Source organism: Petaurus breviceps, unplaced genomic scaffold, assembly GCF_028583685.1.
Source record: "Petaurus breviceps papuanus isolate PSGF00001 unplaced genomic scaffold, PetGlider_PUasm1.0 131, whole genome shotgun sequence".
NCBI classification, from domain to species: domain Eukaryota; kingdom Metazoa; phylum Chordata; class Mammalia; order Diprotodontia; family Petauridae; genus Petaurus; species Petaurus breviceps.
In genome coordinates, this window is record NW_027185674.1 from 3,548,625 (window position 1) to 3,560,069 (window position 11,445).

General features: G+C 39.9%; 1 protein-coding gene across 17 annotated transcripts in view; it reads right to left on the reverse strand.

Moving 5' to 3' along the window:
- The window catches only part of CTIF (cap binding complex dependent translation initiation factor), a 492,208-nt gene that overhangs the window by 437,666 nt on the left and 43,097 nt on the right, over positions 1–11,445 (reverse strand). Inside the window, exon 1 of one of the 17 annotated variants that reach the window (XM_069104495.1) lies at positions 3,600–3,721. The exons of the other annotated variants lie outside the window; for them this stretch is intronic. The gene's annotated coding sequence lies outside the window, so the exon portion shown is untranslated. Of the gene's footprint in view, positions 1–3,599; positions 3,722–11,445 lie in introns of those variants that run through there. 17 annotated transcript variants of the gene reach the window in all.

Here is an 11,445-nt window from a genome sequence, read left to right on the forward strand (position 1 = left end):
TCAATGATTTCTTTTTTTTTTTAAATTTATTTACTTTTAGTTTATAACATTCAGTTCCACAATACCTTGAGTTCCAAATTTTGTTCCCTTCCCTCTCTTCCCCCACCATGGCCATGGACAATCAAATACAGGCTCTACAAAGACCTTCACATTGAACATTAGTCAAGTTGTAAAGAAGAATTATAACCAATGGAGCGAACAATGAGAGAGAAGGAACGAAACAAAACACAAAAAAGAGAGAGCAGGTAGTTTGCTTCAGTCTGCATTCAGACTCTAGTTCTTTCTCTGGATGAGGACATCTCTCTCCATCATGGGTCTTTTGGAGTTGTCTTATAGCCTTGCATTGCTGAGAGGAGCCCAGTCTAGCAAAGTTAGTTGTCACACATACAATGTGTCTGTAATTGTGTACAGTGTTCTCCTAGTTCTGCCCCCTTCACTCAGCATCAGTTTCTATAAGTCTCTCCAGGTTATTATGAAGTCCATCTGCTCCTCATTTCTTATAGCACAATAGTATTCCATTACATTCATATTCCACAACTTGTTCAGCCATTCCCCAGTTGATGGGCATCCCCTCAATTTCCAATTCTTTGCCATCACAAAAAGAGCTGCTATAAATATTTTTGTACATATGTCACCTCAGTTATTTCATTAGCCTTCTAATAAGTATCCTCGACACTTCAGTCCATCCTGCACAATGCTGCCAATATGACCTTCCTTAAGCTCAGATCTGACCACAGCACTCTCTTATACTCGACAAACTCCAGCAGCTTCCTAATGCCCCTAGAATATAAACTCTTCTGTTTAGTTCTTAAAACCTTTTACAACCTGGCTCCAACCTATTTTCCCGACCTTACTCCTCCCCTTTCTGCAGTAGCCAAACCAGCCTTCCCTGTTCCTCACACACCGACATCCATGCTTTTCTGGTGACTTCCCTTTCAAACTACCTAGTGTTTAATTACTTTGTATTTATTAGCGATTAGTCTCTCTAGATTTATTCTGAATATACTTAGATATGTCTTTGTTGAGTTTGTATACTTCCTAACTGCGAGATAATTCCACTCACATTAGATGGGTCATCCTGAGAATTAAATGAACCTCTCAGGCTCAGTTTTTCCACCTGTAAAATAGGATTTACACAGCCCCAGTCTCTCTCCTGAACTCCAGTCCCCTATCACCAGCTGCCTATTAGACTTCTCCAGCTGGATGTCTGATGGGCATCTCAGATTCAACATGTTCAAAACGCAGCATGTTGTCTTTCCTTTCAAAACCCCTTCTCTTTGTCGTATACACACACATATACAAATATGTATAAAATATACGTAGTTCTTTGGAAATATTGTCTGTAGAAGAAGTTCATAATTTCTTGTATAATCCTCTTCCCCTTTCTTCTTCAAATCCTGAAATATCTATGACAGTTGATTGTTGAACTAACAATTAAAAAGAATTTATTTCTTAAAGAGATTTTCATTCCAGTAACATATGATCCATCAGATGGCCACATTTTACAGGACTCTGTAGACTCCAGTGTGAAGGCCACTACATAATTCAAGAACAGCCAGGGAGTTTAAAGTGAAGGACAAGGAGTCCATCCAAACTTCACACTAGAAGTAAATAACAAATCCACCAGTTGATGTGATAATTGGGGATCTGAATGAGCCCTTCTCAGACATCTAGGGCCTTCTGCCAAAGTCACTGCCCTGGACTGTCAAGCCACTGCCCAGTGAGCAGGCATATCCAGGACAGAGCTGGGGCTGAGGAGTTCTCAGTGAAATCAAGGGGCAACTTACCCTGCCACGAGACCTGTGTCCTCAATGATGTGGAGAGGGCCGCTTATTAGCAAAATCTCTCCCTAATTCCATGCACAGTGTGTTGTCTCACTGCTGAGGCTCAATTATCTGATGCCTCCAATTATGAGATACCAGCTTCAGGCAGAGTTAGGATAAGTTCAGAATGCATCAAGTACCCAACAACATTTATTAATAATTAATAATTTATGAATAATCAATAATAAATTGAGATACTGAAGCATAAGAACAGAATATTAGAAGGTAGAAAAATAGACTGGATTTGCCTGCAGGAGTCAAATCTGCTTTAGAATCTGTGTGACCCTGGGCAAATTGTTTCACCTTTCAAGAAAGGCCTCAGTTTCTACATTTATTCAAGAAGTATCTACAAAATGGGATGGATTTGATGGTTAAAAAGTCATAGATTTAGACCTAGAAGTGACCTTAGAGATCATATATGGTAACCATTTTATTTTTTATTCCAAGTATTTTACAGGAACTTTCTGAATAAGTGAAGAAATTGAGACGCAGAAGGAGACAGTGATTTGTCCTAATTCACAACGGCTCACTACATATCTGGCCTTGGTAAATCACTGAACTTGGTTGCCTCATTTGTAAAAATGAATGTTTGAGAAACACTTTTGAAAGACTTAGGAACTCTGGTCAATGCCAAGACCAACTATAGTTCCATCAGACGGATGATATGCATTCTACATGCTCACTAATAGAGACGGGATGGGTCCAAAGTGGAGACTAAAACTCATATTTTGGGACATGACCAATGTGGGAATTTGTTTTGCTTGACTATGCTGATTTGTTTCAAGTTTTTTTTCCTTTTTTTATTATGGGAGGGAGGTAAGGGGGAGAGAAAAGAAATTTTTGTTAATAACGCAATAAAAGAATGTAGTTAGACTAGACAGTCCCTACTGCCCTCCCTGTGATATCCGTTCGATCCAGTGATATTATGATCAGACCCCAGCATTCCTAACTTCCAGTATAAAGTTCCTCAGATTCCCAACCTTTTAACTAAAGAACTTCCATTAAAACCCAAATGTTTTTCTCCTCCAAAGGAAGCAAAGCCCCTAAAAAGTGTCACTTTTACCTTAATCTTTGGAGTGCTTTACTGAATATGCTCTATTCCTGATTATTCATACACTCCACTCAGCTAGCATAGATTATATCCAGCTCTATATATCCTGTAAATCCTTCCCCTAGTTCCTATATAGCCATTTCATCAGAATCCCTAGATGAGATGAACTCCTAATCAGTAGATTTCACTACAGGTTGATAGTTGTTTAAAAAAATATATATATATTTTTTAAAGCCAAAACAGATAGATAAAATGAAGATTTGGAAATACATGAGCATTCATTCCATTTATTAATGAGATTCTTATGGCTTCTCTACCCCACCCTTCTACATAAGAAACATAGATTACTAAGAAATTAGTATGTTTATATTTCATTGAAGCAAATCAATCGAAGCAAAGTCAAACTATGACTTAAAGAATCTTAGAGAAGAAGGAACCCCAGAATTACCCATTCTAACCCACATGGCAACAAGAATCCCCACTGCAACATGGCTGATGAGTGGTGCCCCATCCTTTGCTGGACAATGTCCAGCCAAGGGGAACCAAATACCTCCCTAGCTCACTCACTGCATTTCAGGCAGCTCCGACTTGAGAAAATTCTGCTAACATGGAGCCTATTCTGCCTGTGCAAGTTCTACCTGCCTGTCCTTTCCCATCAGACAGCTTCAGATACTTGAAGAAAGTTATCCTCTCTTTCCTAGGTGTTTTCATCAGGGTAAACACACCTGGTTTCTTCAGCCAATGCTGACACAGCACGTTCACTCGCCCCTCATCATTCCCACGCTTCTCCGCTGGAGGGACTCCACCCTGTCACTCTCCTTCTTAGAATGTGGCCCCTAAGCAGAACACAATATTGCAGGTATAGTCTGGCAGATTATCACCTTCTTTCTAGTGGATCCTCTTTTTCTTAATACTGACTAATTCAATATATTGAAGTTGACTTTTTAAACCAAAGAAACAAACTTTACAATCATCCCCACTAAATGTTATCTCATTTACTTGAAGAATGTTTCTAGTCTGACAAGATCTTCTCTGATTCTGACTACCATCTGATGAGTTAGATAGCTCTCCTAACTTACAGGTATCAACAAATTTGATGAGCAGGTCACCTTTATGCCTTTATCCAAGTGTTGAGGTCACAGAACAAAGTTATTAGTAAGAAGGTTGCCTGATGCTGAGGAAAAGAAAGCTGAGTTTTAAATGTTGTATAATCCCTGTCTCTCCCTCATTAAAATATCCTGAGACTTTGTAAATATGACTTTGATCCCTGAACATATTTACCTTTCATTTAGGAGACTCAGGTAATATCAGTTGCTTTAAAAAATAAACAACTTTGTATTAAATTGTTCCCTTTGAGATGATGAAGAAGAAATATGGAGTAATTATGAAGGTAGGAGTACCTTGCTTTACATAATGAATGTTTTTGAAAAGTCCTGTGCAAATATTTCTTCAAATCAAATAATATTTTAAGTGTACTGAGTGGGCTGGTTATTTAAAAATATCTGTGGTAAGTATTCCTTTGTAACTGATAGTTTCATATTTTGCCTATTTAAAAATCTGAATTTTATATAGAGAATTTACTTAAAGTAAGTCATTCTTCTATTGGCTTCCCTGACTATGCCCATCCCAAATCACTCATCTATCTGCCCTCCCCTCCTTACCCAACCTATCCCTAGTTTATCCCAACATTCGTTCTCACTCCTCCCCTCCTCTCTATTACCTTTTGTACACAGGAAATCCACAGAAACAAGGGTCACTTAAATAGTCACCCAAATACTGCTCCCAGATCATGTTATTAGAAAAATATTTTACTGTTACCTCTGCCCAGTAGAAATTAATGAGAAAAAAGGAAGAACAGTAAATTTACAGCTTTGCTTAAAGGCTTCTGGTCTCGATCCTCTGCTTAGCTGAGACCTGGCTTTAGCAATTTTACTCTTTCTATGTATGTAGATTGGGATAAGGCTTACCTCTATTACAGAGCACTATGGTTTCCTGAACTATTAGGATTTTTTGTTTGTTTGTTTTTGGAGAGGGGAAGGTAAGGCAATTGGGGTTAAGTGACTTGCCTAAGGTTATAGGACTAGTTTTTGTTAAGTGTCTGAGGCCAGATTTGAAGTCAGGTCCTCCTAACTCCAGGGCTGGTGCTCTATTCACTGCACCACCTAGCCACCCCAACTATTAGGATTTTAACTAAGAAGCACTAGCTGGGGGTTGCTTCAAGCCCTAGCCAACTAAAATAAAATGCACAAAGAAATTCAAGTGCCTGCCAACTGACCTTTTGAGACGTAAGTCAAGAACAGCATTCCTTGCTCTTCCCAACCCACATCTGCCCTATTACAGAGGGGTACCTTCAGCCCTGCTGAGATGGGCATCCTCTCTTATCTCTGTTTTTCCCTAAGCTATCTGCACAGACTGGATATTGATAGTTATTGGATAAAGGAAAGAATGCTAATAAATAGCTCACTATCACCAAGGTCACAACAGATTTTTCTAAGAATTATGAGTAGAGAGACTGCCCCAAACCTCACCTCACATAACCTCTGTTCATAAACCAAAGAAATGGTATCTAGTAAGCCCCTAGGCACTATGGGCATGTGGTTAAGCAGCAGTATGATACAATGGAAAAACTGCTGGGTTTGAAGTTAAGGGCCCTAGGTTCAAATCACTGCTTCAATATGATGTGACTTTCGTTAAATCCCTTTATTATCTTAGCTTTCATTTCCTCAACTATGAAATGGGAATAATATTTATGCCACAAACATTAATGGAGAAAGTACTTTGTAGCTGGGTGTGGGGGAACAGGCCTATAATCCCTTCTACTGGGATGGCTGAGGTTAATGAATCTCTTGGGATCAGGAGTTCTGCAATGGATTAAGCCCATTGGGTTTCCTCATCAAGTTTGGCATTATATGATGACTTCCTGGAAGTGGGAGGCCAATCACATCAAGTAACCTGAGAAGGGTTGAGTTCTGGGTTGGAAAATGAAGGAGGTCAAAGCTCCTGTGCCCATCAGAACAGGACTGGGTCCATGAGGAGCCCTTGTACTTCCTGCTTGGATGAAATAGAGAGACCTAGTCTCAAAAAACAAATTGTGAATTTTAAAAAGCCCCGTAAACATGAATTTTAATTACTTTGAGAAATACAGAGGTACATGGCATGGCCCTGCTCTCAAGGATGCTTATGATTTTGTTGAAGAGACAAGAATCATAGAGATAAAACAGTCAACTATATGATCATACACAATTAAAGGCTCGTTGTATATTCCCTACGGTGACTATTTTAAGCCTTTTCCAACCAGCCCTACTACCTACATTGATAGAAAGCATCTTAGTCTCCTACTTTTCTATGAAGACTTAGGAGACTCAAAAAGGATCTTCCTCAACTCTGGGCAAGACCTATACTCTTAAGACCTTCTCAGGGGGCGGCCAGGTAGCACAGCGAGTAAGAGCACTGGCTCCAGTGTTGAGAAGACCTGGAGATCAAATCCCAGGCTCAGACACTTAGCACCCACCCAGAAACACCTGGCCGTGTAACCTTGAGCAAGTTACTTAACCCCAATTGCTTAGGGGCGGCCAGGTGGCTCAGCGAGTAAGAGCACCGGCTCCAGTGTTGGGACGACCTGGAGATTGAATCCTGGGCTCAGACACTCCACACCCAGAAATAACTGGCCGTGTGACCTTGAGCAAGTTACTTAACCCCGATTGCTTAAAAAAAAAAAAAGACCTTCTCAGTATCATCATCCACTATTTCTTCCTTTCCTCCTCTCTAAGGAGACCAAGAATTCTTACTCCTTCCTACAGTGAAGACCTCTAACTTTATCCTTGATCCTATCCCCTCCCATTTTATCGTCCCATCTCAGGTGTCTTTAAAATCTCTCTCTCCTCTCTGACTTCTTCCCATCTGACTACAAAGATGCTCAATCTCTGCCTTCCTAAAGACTGCCTTCTTCTTCTCGTCTACCCAGATACTGTCACATAGCTCTTCCCTTCCTTTCTAAGCTTCTTGAAAAATGTTTTCTATTCCTGATGTTGGCACTTCCTAACTCCTCTTGCTTTAAGCAAAAAAAAAAAAAATTCTTATTGATGCTTTTAATGCCATCATTTTCAATGACTCCACCTTGTTAATATAAATTAATGCTGTATTTTGTTGAACACTTTCTCTCCATCTATGGAAAGTCTACGGACTTTTACTTTTACTTATTAAAATATTCTATTAGGTTTACTCTGTTAGTTTTCAGAACGTTAAACTAACCATGTATTCTTGGTATAAATCTAACTGGGGCATAATGATAACTTTTGAAATACTTTGCTAGGACCTCTGTGCTAATGCATACTATATTCCAAACATTCCATTCATTCTAGTATTTGCTACTTAAGCCTGTATGATCTCTACTGTGGTTCTTTCATACAGTGTTTCTTCCAAGATTTTGCTATGTTTTTTCTTTGACCTGGAATCTCTGGAGTTTGGCAAGCATATTTCTGAATGTACTGAATTTGAAGTTTCTTTCCAGTGGAGACCTATTGTCATTTTGGCCTCTGCTTCCAGTAGTTCTGACAAGTTTTCTTTTATGATCTGTTGAAATATGATATCTGGGATTTTAAGATACATTTTATCATGATTTTCAGGAAGCCTAGTGATTTTTTTTTCAAATTTTTTTTCACGATTTCCATGTAAGTTGTTTTAGACATTTAAATTGTTCGTTCTTTTGTTCTTAGTTCCAATATTTCTTCTTACATAATTGAATTTGGGTTTTATTTGCTCCATGCTACTTTTCAATGAGTCCACTATTTTGCAAAGGTTGTCCAGCTTCCGTTCTGTGTTGTAAATTCACCTCCCAAATTTTTCCCTAAAGAAGCCTTCACCTCTTACTTCAACTCTTTCCTCATTTATTTTAGTAGACCTTCCACATACCCTTCAACTTTTTGTGACCAATTCATTCTTTTTTCTATAGTTCTATTTGTGATTACTATGGAATTATTTTATTCTTCTGGAATTATCTTGGTATTCTCTTATTTCACAATATTCTTCATCATAACGTGAGTTTTTTGTTTTGTTTGGTTTTCTATTTACTCATTTCTTAGGCTTCTTTGATAGACATGGGTGGCAGATAATCTCCTCCCTTTCCTCCCCTGAATGTTTCTTTGGAACTTATCTAAATGATGAATTTATTGTTAATTATCCAGGACCTCTATACAGGGCCTTATGTGAGAATGGAAGCCTGTAATCAGTCACAATGGACTCTCAGTTCTCTTCTTAGAGTAAAGCAGCCAGAATAGCTTCTTAGCCCTATGCCCTCTTTTAGTCTTGGAGTGGGACACCAAGGCAGAGACTGTGTTGCCAGATGGAGATCCTAGAGATGTTAGTCTCTGTCCCATTCTACCATCCTAGAGAAGGCAGCAGGGTGGGAAACATGATAGTCTTTGGGATCTGCCCTGGGATTGTAACCAGCCAGCACTTGTCATAGTTCTGATTAGGGCTCATAGAGAAGAACATCAGGCTTCCCTTTTACTGGCACAGATCTGGCACTTAGAGGGTTGTCCACGGTCATTAAAATAACAAACTGGCAATTACCTCACTCCTTTTTCTCTTTACTCATTTTTCCTGCCACTGAGCCCCTGGCAATAAAGAAATAAACATTTATTAAGCACCTTCTATGGTCCAGGTACTATACTAAATATAGTATACAAAAAGAGGCAAAAGATAGTCCCTGCCCTCAAAGAGCTTACAGTCTAATAATGGAAGAGACAACATGCAAACAAATACACATAAAGCAAAGTATATACAGAATAAATAGGAATAGTTCAGAGGAAGGACACTGGAATAAAGAGGGGACAGGGAAGACTTCCTGTAGAAGATGGGATTTTAGCTGAGATTTAAACAAAAGCCAGGGAGGTCAGCAGTCAGAGTAATAGTACTTCATCTAGTTGGCTTTCACTATTCTTGAAGTGTCTGTAGAGAGAACTGAGCTTGACTAGCATCTTCTGGGGTCATAGCTTGGCTGGAAGTCTAACTTCATTCTTTTAGTACTTTAAAATCTGTCTCTCATCCACATTAAGTTAATGAAACTGCTTATGTTGTTACTAAATCCAACAACTTTCTCAATGATCAAATTCAAAAGCATTTTGTTCAGTCTTCAGTCTCCTTGACCGTTCTGTAGCATTTTTCATTGATGGACATTCTTTCTTTCTAAATCCCTTGGTTTCCATGACACTGAACACTCCTGGTTCCACTCACTTAATGTTCATTTTCTGCCACTTTTTAACCGTTATTGCCCAAAGTTTTGTTTTTAGCTCTTTTTCTCTACACTTTATTCTTTGACAATCTCATTTCGTTCTATAGCTTCAATTATCACATCTATGCAAATGACACTGAAATCTAGCCCTGACCCCTCCTAAGCTCCAGCTCTTCAGGTCCTCCTGCCTACAGGACACCCTTACCTAGATGTCCAACTGGGCGGCCCAAATCCACCATGTCTATAACCGAACTTACCATCCTAGCCTCGAGCCTCCTCCTTCTTCTGACTTCACCATTTCTTTAACTAGACATCTCTATACCATTAGTTCAGTCTTCCCCATTCAAAAGCTCTATCTTTGACTCTTTCCTTAGAATCATCCCTTAGTTAACTAAGTCCTAGCTATTTCCATGGCCTATACTGCCTACCTCTGTATTCCTACGATCACCACCTCTATTCAAAGCCTGACAACTATCTACAAGGACTACTACCATATCTTCCTAACAGGGAGTTCATTTCCATTCTCTCCCCTGCCCAGTTCATTCTTCATACCACCTGCCACAATAATGCTTATTTATGCCTCAATCTGGACATGTACTGTGCTAAATGATAACAACAACCAAGCCTAATGATTTCCCTAATATCTGCTGAGTAAAGTTCAGATTCTTATACCCTGCTGTTCTCTACAAGGTCCTCTACAATATGCTGCCACTCTGCTTTCCAGTCTTTTCTCATAATATTCCCCTCTATGTACCAAATTACTATGCAAGAGACTCTGAACACATCCTTTACTTTCCTTTCTTCATATCTTTGTTCATGCTGTTCCAAATGGCAAACATGCCTTCTCTCTCCTCCTGTTCACATACTGTATTCCCACCATCTTTTCCTTTTTTTTGGCAAGGCAATCAGGTTTAAGTGACTTTCCCAGGGTCACACAGCTAGTAAATGTCAAGTGCCTGAGGTCAAATTTGAACTCAGGTCCTCCTGACTCCAGGGCTGGGTGCTCTATCCATTGTGCTGCCTAGCTGCCCCTCCAACCATCTTTTAAAATACAAATCAGATACCACCGTTCCCAAAAAGCTTCTGCTTCTCTCAGTCAGTAATGGCATTTCTGCCCCTTGAACATAACATTCCATTCTTTGCACTTGGGCCAGGGATAGAGATTAGACCTGTGATTACATCAGTATAGGGCACACGAAGATGAGGAAACTCTCTTCCAGTGCAAGTCAGTACCTTTGCAGCTATCTAGACCTTTATAGTGAAAGGCTAAGTGACCTGCCCATGGTCATAGAGCTACTATGTGTCTTGAATAAAGGTCCTCCTGGTTCCAAGCCATCTCTAACCATTCTACCATTGCCTACTATCATGAATTAGAGTAACTATGTACCATAGCTATCACAATCATCAGTGTACGTATCATATGCCCCTGAAGACTATGATCTCTCCAGGGGCAAAGTCTGTGTTATTTACTCCCTCTTTTCCCCACTCCTGCCCCCAGATGCCAAATCATGTTCTGCAAACACAGGTTCTTAATAACTGCTTAACAGGGGAGTGGCTATGTGGCACAGTGGGCAGAGCACCAGCCCTAGAGTCAGGAGAAGCTAAGTTCAAATTTAGCCTCAGACATTTACTAGCTGTGTGACCCTGGGCAAGTCACTTAACTCCAACTGCCTCCCCCTACCACCCCCTCAAAATTGTTTAACTGAACTAAATGCTAAATTATATAGTATAGATAAATGATACAGGAGTTCAGAAAAGTGGAGAAAGCACAGAGGGTCATAACATTTAAAGAAGGTTCTATGGAAGGGGTGGGAAGGTTGGACACTGAAGGATGAGGTTAGGATTTGGATTACTGGAGGAAGATGGGGAGGGGAATGGTGTATACCACAAGTAAAACCTGAGTGGGGCATAACATAAGTAAAACCTGAGCAGTAAAGATAAGGTTAAGTTCTTGTCCAGGATCATAGGTGTTGAGGGATGGAGCCCAGGCTAGACCCTATATCTTCTTACTCCAAGTCCAGTATCCTTTTTCTACATTTTGCTCACGTTCCAGACACTCAACTAAATATTTAGAGTTGCCTTGCCTCCCCAAGACCAATTTCAAGTATAATTCAAGCTCCTTGCCTAGTCCCCCAATATATCCTCTATTTGGTTTTTAAACCCCCTCATAACCTGTGCCCTCTTCTCATCTTTCCAGTCTTCTTTTACCTTCCTCTTCTCCACATACTCTACAATCCAGTGACAATGGCCCCCTCGCTTCCTCAAACAAGACCTACTGCATTTTTACTGCCTCTTCCCTATACCTAGAATCCTCTCCCTCTTCATTTCTACCTTGTGGC